Source organism: Gobio gobio, assembly GCF_949357685.1.
Source record: "Gobio gobio genome assembly, chromosome: 2".
NCBI classification, from domain to species: domain Eukaryota; kingdom Metazoa; phylum Chordata; class Actinopteri; order Cypriniformes; family Gobionidae; genus Gobio; species Gobio gobio.
The window spans coordinates 8375393-8391722 of record NC_137098.1 but is presented as its reverse complement, the minus strand read 5'-3'; positions in this window follow the sequence as shown (position 1 = coordinate 8391722).

The following is a 16330-nucleotide window of genomic DNA, read 5'->3' as shown; positions in this document are numbered from 1 at the left end:
TTTTGGCAAGCACGTAAATACTGTCTCTCCTCTTCTTCTGTGTGACAAGCGAGTGTCAGAAGCGTAAGTGCCGCAGCACCACCTTGTGTATCGGGAGCGCATCTACTGAATGTGCACGTTCACTCGGCGCATCGCCAGTGGAAATCGCTTGGGTGTGAACACTCAAGACGCGCCGAAAAACGTCACGAAAAACGCTGGCGATAAGCGCGTGCGATATTCGTCCCGGTGTGTACAGGCCTTAAGGTTTTGCTAATTGTGGGAGTTTTAATTTTAGTGTGTAAGCAATTGAAAAAAACTATATAACCCAGAAATTAGAAACTCGAAATTGTTTTTATTGTGTAAATAAACTGGAAGGCTTTTTTAGATGCATTTTTCCAGTGGTTGACAGATAGACAAGGTACACAGCGGTAGGCTACAACCTGCTGAACAGACTGTATGTCTACCCCTCAGCCTTGTTTTCACTCATGTCAAACTGAATATGCCATCTACCCTAAGGTCCCTTGCGGATCATAAGATCCAGTTCCTGTTCTGACAGTGCCCTGACCCTGGACTGACCTCCACTCTGAAGCTCACTGGACACTTCAGCTGATCGGTTTTGTCAGCTCAATCACAGATCTGCCCTGTAAAACTCTTCCAGAGTCCAGTTTAGCCTGAAGCTCAGTGTCTCTCAGCAGGTGTGGACTCTGACAGCAACATGAGGCATGTCACACTGCTCTCAGCTGGTCTGGATAGATGGCTGTATTGACCTTTCATCTTCACCAGAGGGCTGCTTTGTGACAGGTCAAACCAGCATATCATTTACAGCGATACTGAATTTGCACAATTTATCCACTGACTTAAAGGGATAGTTCACCCCCCCAAAAAATTACCCCACGATTTACTCACCCTCAAGCCATCCTAGGTGTATATGACTTTCTTCTTTCAGATGAAAACAATTGGAGTTATATTAAAACATGTCCTGGCTCTTCAAAGCTTTATAATGGCAGTGAATGGCAGCCCAAAATTTGAAGCCCAAAAAAGTGTATCCATCCATTATAAAACTGCTCCACATGGCACATGGGGGTTAATAAAGGCCTTCTGAAGTGAATCGATGGGTTTTTGTAGGAAAAATATCCTTTTCCTAATATGCAGGATATACTTTTTTGAACTCTGTAAAAAACAAAACAAATGTAATGATCCAGATATATGCCGATATTCTAAAAAAACAACAACAAAACATGTTGAAAAGAGAAAGAACAACAAATCTGCATTACATGAATGGCTAATCATGCATTTGAAAGTAAAAACATGTTTTCCACGTTATTGTCTCCATGCACTTTGTGGTTTCAAATTAGTCACGTAAAACCCTGTTACCATGACGGTTCCAGAAGGGAATTAAATCTTCTGCTGTCCATCCGCTTCACAGAGGTGTCTGCAGCCAGCAGCAGAGCCAATGACCATGAAATGGTCACACGGTAACAGCCTGACCCCAATTTTAGCTGTAAAAAGACTAAATTGCGGTGAGCACTTGGAGTTTTAATTGGTCTATTACACGAGCAGAGGAATAGTGCAAGATAATGAACAGAGCTGCACTTTCAAACCTTTTCATAACAGAGAAAAATGAGGCTCTGGATTAGTAGCTGGACTAGAATTATAAAAATCAGGGCTCAGTCCAGATGAAAAGGCTTTAGAAGTTTTCATGTCCAGTGCATCCTGAAATACTGACCCACTTAAGCCAAGAGTGAAAAATACTGCCTTTCAGTAAATCATGCGGAACCAAAAGGAACAATCATTCAGAATTGAATAATCAATAATTAATTTATTTAATTATAACTTTCATGATTTATCAGCCCATGATGGACCATCCACAGTCCGCTCACTGACCGTTTGATGTTCAACTGCATGTCATTTACAATTAAATGAAAGTGTATTAAATTCATATAAAATACAATTAGTTGAACTTAAGTGTGATTTTTGACCCACTTAAGTACATATTTGAATGTAATTTCATAATTACTTCTATTATGAAGTGTACTGCAGAATGTACTGACATGCATTTCTGGTAAAATAAATATGTAATTTCTATTGAAACATGTACATGTCATGCATTTAAATATATTTGTAAGTACATACTTGCAATGAGAGTTGCAATCTAGTACATTTAAAATAGCTTAACTTTAAATGTAATAACACACTAAAAATACACTTATAATTAAGTACCTAATGTACATTTGCTTTAGTCAACACATCAAAATAAGTGTAGGTGCATGACAAAATATTAGTAAAATATATGACGTTACCAACATTATTACAAAGAGCGCTTTTAAAACTGTACTTAAGTGTGCATATTTTATTTTTTATTTTTTATTTTTAAAGTGCACATTCAATATGCTACAATTAAATGAAATTTTTCCAACATGGTCAGATTGATCAACTTCCAGTAAGTCAGCACTAAACAGACTTTTATCAGTCAAAAGAGATTTGAGCACCTGCAAGGAAGTTTACCAGGTTAGTGGCTTCTTTAAAATATCTATAAATTTTTCAGAGTTTAGTTCGATAGAGATGTTGTTCCGAATATGATTAAGCTGCTATAGTCGTGTTGGTTTTCAGAAACATCACGATAGTCAAATTGCTGTTATACAACTGTTCAATAAACAAGAAGTTTAAAAACTTACATTTTAGGTCCAATATTGTCGGGTAGTTGTCTGTTATTGTTCTGCCAACAAAAAGAGTTCCAAAAGATGTACAGTAATCGCTGCATGGAGCACCACAACACTGTTAGTGTTGCTCCATTGTTTAGTTCCTGAATTATTGTTATTATTTTTTTTTACAAATTGGTTGAGGGACTTATTCAGTGACACAAACGGTCATTTGCCGCCACCTACTGGCTTGTTTATTAAACTTAAAGGGATAGTTTACCCAAAACCAACAATCCTTTACTCACCCTCACGTTGTTCTAAACCTTTATGAGTTTCTTTGTTCTGCTGAACACAAAAGAAGATATTTTGAAACTCATACAGGTTTGGAACAACTTGAGGGTGAGTAAATGATGACAGCATTTTAATTTTTGGGTGAACTATTCCTTTAAAGGGGACCTATTGTGCAAAATACACTTTTACATGGTGTTTGAACATAAATGTGTGTCGGCAGTGTGTGTATACAACCACCCTATAATGGTAAAAAAATTATTGGTAATTGATTGAAAATTGGTACAACAAAATTATTTTGATATTATTAATATTAACAGCATTTTTAGCAGTAGGTATAGGGGAGAGCGGGGCACAACCTAGCGCTTTTTGACATTCTCAGTTTGTGTAAATCCACTTGGGGTTCAGAGTATTTATTTTTTTCCCTCATTAATTTCCCACATGTCTAGTACAGTTATGTGGTTTTGTTTCATTAATACAGTGTATACTTTTTTCTTGATTTACCCCGAAAGAATGGAAGTGAAATGTGACAACATGCCCCATAGGTGGGGTACATTGTAACATGAGCTTAAAATGTTATCTGATATAATAAAAAAAAAAAATATCCATGACAAACTAAAAATATTTTGTCAATGAAATACAATTTGAATAAAAATAGAATTTTTTATTCATTAAAAATAAACTATTTTTTGAGTTTGACAACAAACAACTCAAAATAAAGCTATACAGCATAGTTAAAAAAAATCATAATAATTAAGCCTTTCTGAACATTGACTCACAGTCTTTACATTTTTCTCACATTTTTCACATGGTTTCTGAATAGAATAGAAAATCGTAGTTCTAATAGGGGCTCAATGTAACGCAGTGTGACAACATACCCCACCTGCACACCCCACCTCGTGTCTTCTGCTGGTTAGATCAGCATTAGAGAATGAAATTGACTCTTAAATAACAGATATACAATTACAAACATTTCAGATTTGTCTTATTTTAAATAAACACAAAAACAGAGATGAAAAATTAATGCAAGTAAGAAATTTACTTTTGCCATGGTTAAATAAATGTTCAGTGATATCTTCCAAAGATTTTTTTTTAATTTTGACGCAATTTTTTCTCTAAATAATGTTGATATGGCAACTAGTAAATACACTAAGTTTCGTCATCCTGGCATGCGTGGAACGTGTTAAACCATGTGTGTTACAACTAACCCCGCGTTAGGTTGTGCCCCACATACTGTATATTACGCTGCTTTCACTTTAATACACAGATCTAATATACACATGTGATTTATTTACTTGCTGTTTACGTTCACAAACATAACCGACAGTGTTTATGTGAACTTTGTGTGTTTTTGACATAACCGTGTGTGTATTTGTGTCACAATCACCAGTGAGAGTGCCCCTGATTACCACCTGAGGGCACTCCACCCCGGACTGTCACTCCATCACAAACTACATTGCCCATAATCCTTTGCCCGGACTCAGCATCACTCATTGTTTGCACCTGTGTCTCATCACCTCATTACCCCATTACCCCAGCCTATATAAACCATGTTTTGTTTGTTGTAAACTGCATTTCTGAGCATTTCCTTGGTTTCATGTCTCTGGTTTTGGATTTCTTGCCTGTTCCGTGGATTACCCGTTTGCCTGTCTCTCTTGCCTTGTTTGCCTTATTGGACTGATTACATGTTATGACCTCTTGCCTGTTTGATGATTACGAGTGTGGATTACCCTTCAATAAAGCTGCATTTTGATCTTCTGTCTCAGAGCAGTATACGCTACAATTTGACAGTTTAAGCTCAATAAGACGTGAAAGAGAACTTAGTTTACTCACGGGACACGCTGTCTGATATCCAACTTTCTGAGCGTGTAATCCGGGTGTGTGCGTCCAGAAAACCATATATCAGAAGTTTAGACTGATATGGCTTTAAAACGCATGCAGTAATAAACGTTTATGATAATGAAGAACTGCAATGCCACGCGAGTGTCCGCAAAAGAGATGATAATCAAAACCATACAGATGTTTTAATTTTTGGCATGGTATCCGAGGCATGAGTTGTACAGGTTCCGCCCTCTTCTGGAAAGTGGGGAGGGGTGCAGCAGCTCATTTGCATTTAAAGATAGGCACAGTACATCATGTTTTTTTCTTCCACTCAAAAATGGGTATTTACAACATGGCATAATACATGATATTTGGGGTATTTTGAGCAGAAAATTCACAGATGCATTCTAGGGACACCTGAGATTTATATTACACTGTGTAAAAAGGGGCATAATAGGTACCCTTTAATGCCACTTGAAGTCATGTTGAGGAAATAATTTCACTGCTGGAGCCAAATTGCACTACACCATCGAAGACGCGAATATCCATCTCGAGCCTTGATATTCAAATCACATAATTTCTTTGGTCTTTGTGCATTTTTGAGCGTGTTCACATGGTTGTACCTGTGACAATCCCCCTGGGTGCTATTTTTCGACTTGGTTGCTTGTCTGATCTTGGTCTTGAGAGGGTGGGGGTTTAAATGAGGTGTCTAAGTTGTTTTACCCAGCCTGCAAATGTCACAGGAAAATGGAAAAGACAGATCTGCTCTTGGCTTGAGGGCTTAAGCTGCAGCTGACAGATGAGACTGACTGCTTGCTGATTCATTGGCTAATGGTGTTTTCTTTAGGTCCAGCCAAGAAGCACAAATGACGAACATGGCTCGTAATGCTGGAAAGCAGTGACTTCATTTGGTATTCTGTTAACATTATGTTCCTTGATGAAGCGTGGCTTCCGGAAAGAGAGTTATTAACCTGTCTGAACACCATTCATTCTGTGACAATCCCCAAACAACATGTGCTACATTGATCCAGACCTTTAATGGCTTAGAACTCATGATATTATTTTGATGAATGAAGACATCTGATTCAGTGAACAAACAACACAGGGTGGTGGTTGTGCATCCTCATCCCTGAAGATACAACAGTATTATACAGCAAGCACACCTGATTGCTTTTGTAAGAAAAAAAAATATTTATAATGAACCTGTCAGAATTGCCAAATCCCCAGAACTTTCACAAAACCTTAATCCTCTTTGTCCCGTGTGGGACACTTTCACACAAGGGAGTGATTATTCTTGTAAAGGGATAGTTCACCAAAACATGAATATTTTGTCATTTTTTTACTTGCCTTCATGTTGTTCCAAACCTACATGACTTTCTATCTTTGCGTGGAACACAATGGTGAATTTCTGAAGGGTGGTACTGAACATTGTTTTCCATTTTCAAGGGGACTGAGCTTTAACAAATATAGTACATAAAATGTTCATAAATTAATAAGAGCTTGAAGATGTAAGTCCAATACATGCAAATTAAATGAATCTTAAGGAGATTTGATTGGATTGTTGTGGTATAGAGTGGTTCCAGAAGTATTTTTTCCATTAATTTCCCATAGGAATTTCAAAAAAAGTTTATTTAAAGCATTATAAGCCATGAAACAAACCAACCAGCTACAAAGTGAATCAGAACATTACAAACTTTTAGTTATCGTTCAAAATCAAAATTCGTTCAAAATTTCGCTTTGGAGAAAAAGAATGGAGTTTTTACTTCTAGAACCCAACTGTTTCACTCTAATGTGTGTGTGTGTGTGTGTGTGTGTGTGTGTGTGTGTGTGTACATGTTTTTCTAGCCTGGTGGGGACTTCAACCTGACTGTAGACAGACTCATGGGGACTCGTGTCACTAGGTCCCCACGGGCACAAAAGCTTATAAATCATTCAGAATGAGTTTTTATGAAAATGTAAAAATGCAGAATGTCTCCTGTGAGGGTTAGGTTTAGGGGCAGGGGCAGTGTAAGGGGATAGAAAATACGGTTTGTACAGTATAAAAACCATTACGCCTATGGTGAGTCCCCAGAAGGATAGCTGTGTGTGTGTGTGTGTGTGTGTGTGTGTGTGTGTGTGTGTGTGTGTGTGTGTGTGTGTGTGTGTGTGTGTGTGTGTGTGTGTGTGTGTGTGTGTGTGTGTGTGTGTGTGTGTGTGTGTGTGTGTGTGTGTGTGTCTGTGTCTGTGTCTGTGTCTGTGTCTGTGTCTGTGTCTGTGTCTGTGTCTGTGTCTGTGTCTGTGTCTGTGTCTGTGTGTGTGTGTGTGTGTGTGTGTGTGTGTGTGTGTGTGTGTGTGTGTGTGTGTGTGTGTGTGTGTGTGTGTGTGCGTGTGCGTGTGTGTGTGTGTTTGCGTGTGCGTGTGCGCGTGTGTGTGTGTCAGTTTGTCCTGCCCTCGGGCCGGTAAAGGAGGGCATATGGATTTAAAAAAAGTAATGATGTGAACAGATAAATAATTCATAATAAATACTGTAATACTTCATAAAAAAAACAAGAATTGTCCATTTTGATTTTCTGGTGACTTTAAGAGTGTTCCCTTTCGTGGAAACTTGCACTGTGCAGTATGATGACACTGTAGGCATGACAGTCCAGCGTGAGTCTGAAGCATGTGTGAAACTAGTCCAATCCTGATTGGCATTGCGTTTTGATGTAGTGTGTGACGGCACACAACAGAAGCTACATAAGAAAGCCGGCACACAGGCTTGTGTAACCCTCTACACGATATAGTAACAGGTAATTAGTTAATCAGCTATCTTCAATAGTATCTGGACCAGTAACAGAAGATGCTAAATCTTTAAGAGCCAGGGGTTTGACATCAATAAAGACAGAAACCAGTAATTTGTGTTATTGTGATCATTCTTTGTTTAACAAAAAGGAACAATAACAACCAGTGTAACAATTTGGTTCAGAGAATGCACATAAAGAAATAAGAAAAATAATAAAGCCGGCATAAGTTTCCCTTAAAACAAAATAAATAAAAACCCAGTTCCAAAAAGAGTCTTATTGCTCATTGGGGCCCTTTTTTCCTTTGGTTGAATCAGTGTCGCAACAGTATCAGTATGCCAGTGCTCGTGGATCCTACCACACAATCCGTGAAGGAGGGAAAGTGAGACTGCGCATAGACTTATGCACGTGGGTCCGTGGCTCGCCACCCAACGTACGCTGGGAATCCTTCGGGGTTTCAGAGTACGAACGTCCAATCCCAATTCAACCGGAAGGCTTCAACTCCAGGTCTGGCATGACTTCCGGTCCATGTGCATCACTGGAATGAATCTGGCAAAAAAACCTGACCTATGGATTGGCCAGAGGAAATCCAAAAGCTCATTACATTCATATTCTGTCTCATGAATTATCACCAATCAATAACATTCCACTTTATATCAACTGGTTCAAATCATGTTCTCAAGAAGGCTCAGTCACATGATAATAATATATCATGTATCAAATCCAAATGTTTATAGTAGTGAACTATAAATATATCCTAAAGCGCTTTTACATCCATATTCATTCATTTTAAACAAACTCAATTTCAAGTATTAATAGTTATTGCTATTCAAGTTAGTAACAACTCACAATATAAATTCAATACAAATAAGAGCTGCAATTTGAGCAAAACAAATAATGCAAAAACATTCATAGAGATCTCGGAGGTACTAGTAAGACTAAGCGTGCTTTATCATCCCTTCATGCACCGGTAACATTGAGTGAGTGCACTAAAAATTTGATCTCTTAAATCACTGACAAGAAATTCACATACATATACTTTAACACTTTTTCCTTTTTACACACATAGTAAACATATTAATATATAAACAGCATCCTTTGCAAACCAAACAAATCCATTTTTGCAAGGATAAGAGCGCATATAGCACTGAACATCAAAGCTAGCGGGATAGCTAGGCTCACATTAGCAGCATTAATATTGTGATACAGCATTGAGCAGCTATTACAGCCGTTAACAGCCTTTCTAAACGGCAGCTTATCAACTGTTACCATTTCCAGCATAATTAATTCCTTTACAGGTAACCTAACAGGTCTCAGAGTTTTTTTCTCACTCACCGTTGAGTCAATGGCTGCGTTCACACTGCAGGCTGAAACGACCCAATTCCGATTTTTTTGCCCTTATGCGACCTGTATCTGATCTTTTCATGACAGTCTGAACGACACAGATCTGATCTTTTCAAATGCGACCCAGGCCACTTGGGTATGTGGTCCAAATCCGATACATATCCGATCTTTTGAAATGCGTCTTCAGTCTGAACTGCCAGGTCACATGTATCCGACCTGCACGTCGTTGATACGCGACAAACGTCATCATTGTACGTTGAAGTAGGCGGGAATGAGAAGATAAACAACTATGGCGGACGATGCTGAGACCAGTCAGTGGAAGGGAAGCGAGATTTCGGAGTTAATTAATATTTGGGGGGACAGCTCTATTCAAGCCAAACTCGAGGGCTCTTATCGGAACCGGGCGGTTTTTGAAAACATTTCAACAAGTGACGTCGTTGACCGCTGAGTACTCTTCTGCGCATGCGGGTCACTTCTGGGTCATTTCACGTTCACACAGGAGATCATAAAAGGTCGCATTTAATTGGAAATGTGAACGGCCTTGCAAAAAAATCTCATTTTTTTCAAAAAATCGGAATTGAGCATTAAGCCCTGCAGTGTGAACGCAGCCAATGAGTGGGTCTCTCTAAATTGGCTGTCTGATCAGCGGCAGACGTCTGCCGATCGCGCTCTCTATAAAGTGTAAACATGACAACATAGCCGTCATCATATGTTTAACATCCTCATTTAATGAAGGAAGTCCCGTTGGAGGGGATATTTATGTTTCTTACCCTATGGATGGCAATTTTTCAGAATTCAGCTAGGCAACGAAACAGCCATGCGGTCTTTCAGTCAGGAAGTAGCTAACAGGAAGTCAAGGCGGAGCTCGATCACCTGAAGCTTGGAGTTCAGTGATTGGTCAGCTCCTCACAAAAAGGAGCATGGGAATTGTAGTGCGAACAGTTTTTCCAGGGGAAAATCGCTCTTTTTCTATCTTCTTATGCATTTGATCACTTATTGTAGATGACGTTTTTTTCCTTTTTTTTCCTCTTAATACATAGAAAATGTACTTTGATTAATTATTTTATAACATTTATCTCAAGACTCGATTAACTTTAAGAAAGGGATTATTATGCCAAGACTTGGTTTTAAGAACTGGTTACACTTGCGTTCCTTGAGGTTCGGGACCTTCGTCTACCGAGGCAGCACGCTGTCTAAAATTGTGGGGTTCGCAAGTGGAGCTTGCAGAGGAGGTGGAGATAGCTTTGACCGTTTCTCTGGTTCCAGCTCTTGCATTCGGGATACGGAAGCCCGCTCTGGGCTTTCTTCCACCCCAAGCGAGAGCCCAATGCTCAACCTCCCCAGTTCTGAGGAATTTGAAACTCTCAGCATAGAGGTGGAGGTGATTGAGGACTCGCGCACCCTCCTCCGGAAAAGCAGAAAACAAAACGGAAAAGCAAATTAGACGAACGCTTTCTGACTAGCTGAGCACAACCTCACTGTCTGGGTTTGTATTTCTTTCACAATCTCCATGTTGAGTTATCGAGATTGTGGAAGAAGCCATTCTCTTCTTGTTTATTGAGCCCGTCAATGAACGTGTACTCCAACATCATGGGCTTGAAAGAGAACGGCTATAGGAAGAGACTTTGTCATCTCTCCCCAATGCTGCATCATCCCTGAAAGCCCCAACACAAGCCCACCAAACCATGTAAAACAACTTCGAGTTTGGTGGGCAAGGCATATACTATATGGCGGCTAGTCATGCTGATGCATTCTTTGCATACCATGGCCATCATGCCGGCATACTAAGCAGACTTATTAATGGACCTTGATGAAGGCTGATGGGTTGGGCCTTAAAGAGCTACGTCGGGCCACGGACCTGTCTCTCCACGCCACCAAGGAGAAGGCCCAAACTAGTCAAGAGGTTTCAGGAGGCAAAACGTCAATCAGCAGCATTCAATAGGTTTATCCCTCGCCACTCTTGGTCCTGTGGAGCTGCTGCCAGTGGCTTTAGTGCTGGAGTTGCTTCAAGATCATTTATCTGGGGGTCTTTCCCCATCCACACCTAAGGTTTATGTGGATGCCATAGCTGCCTTCCATGCACTGTTAATCGGTGGACTGTTGGGGAAACACCACTTGGTTGTTCGCTTCCTTCATGGTGCTCTGAGAATGAGACCTGGCACTCATGCCAGGGACCCAACTTGGAACCTGGCTGTGGTTCTGGAAGGGTTACCCTGGCACCCTTCAAACTCATTGAGTCTGTGTCAGAGAAGTTCCTGACACTAAAGGTGGCTTTATTACTGGCAATAACGTCCTTGAAGAGAGTTGTGATTTTACAAGCCCTGTCTGTCTTTCCTTCCTGTTTGGAGTTTGCTCCTTGGATAGCTAAAGCCATTCTCTACCCTAGACCGGGTTGCCCAAGGTGCCAAATAATGTCTTATAATAAAGATCTTCCATCCTCCACTGCTGTTACACTGCTTTGAGTCTCAGAAAAAGGGGTCCCCAGTGTGAAGGCAGACTATCAGTAAATAGATTGTCGAGGCAGTCTCAATAGCATATGAGGCACGTGGCATGCCTTGGCCTCTGTTGATCAGGGCACACTCTACGAGGGCTGAGGCGTCCTCGAAGGCTCCTTTGTCGGAGGTTTCCCTTCAAGATATTTGATGCTGCGGGTTGGGCCTCCCCACAAACATTTATGAGATTTTATAGTCTGGACCTTCCTTCAACGCCAGGTTCTTGAGTGCTCTCGTCGAGTTGTGCCCGGACAGGTTTCCCACCACGGTAGGTATTAGACAGTGAGGCGCAGTGGGTTTTTCGCTCCCCCAAAGTGTCATTATATGATGCCTCGCAAGTTCACTTGAAAGGGAACGCCTCAGGTTACAAATGTAACCATTGTTCCCTGAGAAGGGACACTGTATCCCTTTGCCACACCTCCTGAGTTCCAGAAAGCGGCTTGCTTCAGTTTATTAGAAGCTGACACTATTGTGTGGCGGCTTGCCTTTGTAGCCTCCGTGGTGAGCCGTCACACACTATGTGACGACACAATGCCAGTCAGAAATGGACTAGATTCACACGTTTCCCAAAGTGTCGTTATGCGACACAGCGGCTTGTTCCCTTCTCAGGAAACAATGGTTACATTCGTAACCTGAGACGATTTGTAATGTTATCAGGAAATCTGGTCAAATTCTATTAGAAAGAGCTTCTACTGGTAGATGCTACTGGGAGAATAGTTGTCTTTATGAGTGTAGACTGCTGCATTGAACTGCGCAGAGAGATGCACAAGCTCATTAAAGTATCACTGCAATCCTTAATGAGTGAAGCACAAGACGCCAAACCGCATATGCCTCTGTGCCCAACGGGGCTGGGCTTGCATGGAAAGAGGCCTTTCATTCCAATTGATTTCCCTTTTCTTCTGATTTAATTAAATAAGATCCCAGTCTGGGAGGTTCTCTGACTCCTTCTCTCATTTTCTTTCCCTGGTGCTTTGAAGTGCAAATCACATCTTAGTGATGTATAAGAAAATCTCTCAGATAAGGCTTAGGAGACCTTTAAAGCACAAAGGGCACTCACAAGGTTGGCTAAGTCAGCTGATGCTGTATTTTATTTAACTCTGTGGTCTGAAGGACCAAAATAAGGCCAGAGGAATCAGATACTTTGACATTTTGTAGAGTTGTGAAATACTGTACTGTTTATTTTATATTTACCCTAAACATATTTAATTTACACAAATGCTTTATTTTATATATATATATATGAAGGGATTGAAAATAATCAAAGATATTTGATATTTGAAATCCAACAAAGAAATTTGCTTTACTGTTGTCAACACATTTGCTTATCAGAAGGACCTGGAAGACAAAAGACAGGCCTGTAGGCCACATGGGGTCCCACCTTTATGTGTGATAGTGGGGGAAGTTTGGTCTGATTGGTCAGTTTGAATGTTATGTGTGAGTTTGGTCTGATTGGTCAGTTTAAAAGAATACATTTGGTTTCAGTCACATGGTCAAGGAATAGATAAAAGAGGATTGGAACTGACAAATATATAATTGACAAATATATATATATTTGTCAATATATACACTACCGGTCAAAAGTTTGGAATAATTAAAAATTTGTCTAATGTGTTTGAAAGAAGTCTCTTATGCTCACAAAGGCTGCATTTATTTGATCCAAAATATAATAAAAACAGTAATACTGGTAAATATTATTGCAATGTAGAATAAATGTTTTCTAGTTTAAAATGTAATTTATTCCTGTGATCAAAGCTGAATTTTCAGCACCATTAATCCAGTCTTCAGTGTCACATAATCCTTCAGAAATCATTCTAATATGTCGCTAAATTTTACCGCTTAATATTTTTAGGGTAACAATGATACACTGTATTCAAAAGTTGGGGTTAACTGGGGTTTGGGTTTTTTTTAAATAAATTAATACTTTTATTAGGCAAGGATGCATTAAAATTAAATTGATCAAAAGGACATTTGCAATGTTACAATATATATACAGGGAGTGCAGAATTATTAGGCACGTTGATTTTCTGATCATATTTTTTTTCCAGGCACATTTGACCAATTCCAAACCACAGTAATCCTAATAACTACTATTGATTTAGTATTTAATAATGTATAAGTGATATATAATTGTTCATGAAGGCTGGAAATGAAAAACACCTTATATTCAGGTGTGCAGAATTATTAGGCATGTTTTCTTTTACAGATAAATTGAGCCAAAAAAGAGATTTAACTCAGACTGAAAAGTCAAAAAGTATTAAATGCCCATGAGAAGGATGCAGTACTAATGCAATACTAGACATTGCAGTTAAGGCATGACCATTGGACAGTGAAATGCTCGTTGGGTCAGCAGGGTCAGACAAAAACATGTGGCGGAGAAAAGACACCTGTTAACTGCAAAAGAATTAAGAATTAAGGTGAAGAATTAAGGGTGAAACCATCAGGAACCCTTTAGTCTCCAGCGCCACCATTTTCCAGAGCTGCAACCTACCTGGAGTCTCCAGAAGTGCAAGGTGTCAGGATCTCAGAGACTTCAGTTAGGTAAAGAATCCTAAAAAATGACCCCCACTAAATAAGAATCATAAGCTGAAGTGTTGTAAAATACATGAAGCCTGCTTTTTTATAGGCTTTATAGTTCATTTTAGTCCATCCTGAAGTCCGTTTTGCAGAGATGGACTAAAAATGAACTCCCAAAACGTACTGCCAGATTCTGGAAGATGAATTCTTCAAACAGTGGTACTAGAGGATCTGGTGCTGGTCCTTCAAGAGTCACTCTCAACCTATCTGTCCATAAAGCCTATAAAAAAACCTTCTTAATGTATTTTACAACACTTCAGCTTGTGATTCTTATCTAGTGGGGGTCATTTTTTAGGATTCTTTACCTAACTGAAGTCTCTGAGATCCTGACACCTTGCACTTCTGGAGACTCCAGGTAGGTTGCAGCTTTGGAAAATGGTGGCGCTGGAGACTAAAGGGTTCCTGATGGTTTCACCCTTAATTCTTCACCTTAATTCTTAATTCTTTTGCAGTTAACAGGTGTCTTTTCTTCACCACCTGTTTTTGTCAGATCCTGCTGACCCAACGAGCATTTCACTGTCCAATGGTCACGCCTTAACTGCAATGTCTAGTATTGCATTAGTATTGCATCCTTCTCATGGGCATTTAATACTTTTTGACTTTTCAGTCTGAGTTAAATCTCTTTTTTGGCTCAATTTATCTGTAAAAGAAAACATGCCTAATAATTCTGCACACCTGAATATAAGGTGATTTTCATTTCCAGCCTTCATGAACAATTATATATCACTTATACATTATTAAATACTAAATCAATAGTAGTTATTAGGATTACTGTGGTTTGGAATTGGTCAAATGTGCCTGGAAAAAAAATATGATCAGAAAATCAACGTGCCTAATAATTCTGCACTCCCTGTATATGTATATATATATATATAAAATCTCCTTTGACAGCCATTAATAAAGGATCTTCTTGATCTCACAAAGGGTTTGAAACATTTCTGTATAAAACAAATTACATCTTAGCCTTGTGGCCTTTAAGAGGTCGCCTTGAAATTTAATCCAGTGTTTTTAACGCAAAAAGACAGTATAGTTTACAGCTTCGCTCCCAGTCTAGTGCATTAGTTGAAATCACATTTGTATTGCTAATGGACGGTGACAAAGCAGATCATACTCAACAAGCATTTAAAGATGGACTTCACTTCCCATCTCCAGCACATTTGGTCAAAATGAAACACATTAATAATTCATAGTCACTTAACCTTTTCTAAAGACAGATGCACTCATGCTTTGACTGGCAGATCTCACTGTTTGATTGACACCAGAAACATGAAGATTTCAATGTCACAAATCAGTCAGACATCAAGCAGGGGGGGATGATTTTATTCACTGACATGCCAGTACTCTTAAAATCTCATAACAATTTCCCAATAAAAGACACTCTTGCTGCTTTCCATCACTCACTGATTTATTCTAGCTATAAAGTTAGCCAGTCTATTCTAGCCACAGCAAGCGCTGAAGATTTCCAGAACCCCATAAGACCAGCTTTTCATGAGTGATTAATTAGTGATTTCTGGTCTCATGGCATGAACATTTCGTTTTATGAGGTTTTTTAACATTAATATGAGTTCCCCTAGCCTGTATATGATCCCCAAGTGGCTTAATTTTGATGGGTGTAAACAGAGTTCTGGCTGTCTTTCTATGCCTTTGAGAAAATGAGAGCTCAGACGAGCTGATCTTGAATTTTCCTGTTATGACGTCATGCCAGGAAAGGTTACCTCCCCTTCCTCTGCTTTGCCCGCCCAGAGCACTAGTAGAAAATGGATTCAGTTTATGTCAGCACAGGCTTTACAAACAGACTTTACCATATGGATTCGACAGCACCGCGACAAACAGTGAGTAACAGTGTTCATCAATGCCTGATCTGTGATCAGTGATTTCTGTTGTGTAGCTAATCATTCAAGTTCACTCAGACTTTCTTTCTAGATTGTTTAATGATCGCCGTCTTGATGCCTTTAAGCGTAGTGCATCAGTGAATCAAGCCAGTGTCTAAAACGATCGTTTCTGTTAGTAGCATGAAACAAATCCATTATTTAAGTGATTAAACTACAGAGAGCGATCAAAGAACACTCTCTTTATAATGTCCGGAGCTGTCAATCACACGTCGCGAGTGTATCTGCTCACTTGCCCAAACTGCCGTTATAATGAATGACGCTGTTATGCAGCACAGCGAAGCGCTAACTGTATTCAAATCGACGTTGTGTTTGCTGTTAGTTGGTGAAAGCATTTTGTGAGAGAAAACGCGTTGCAATGACGAGATCACTGCATTCACGCGATGCATCAACAAAATGTCTGTGTACTCAATGCTCATCACTGCAGCCTTTCATGTGATAGGAATAGATCATAAAATAATGCTAAAATCCACACTTTGACGATTCGTTCATCTCGATGGCTGTAATGGTACATTACATGTGTCATAAAGTTCGTAAAAAATACC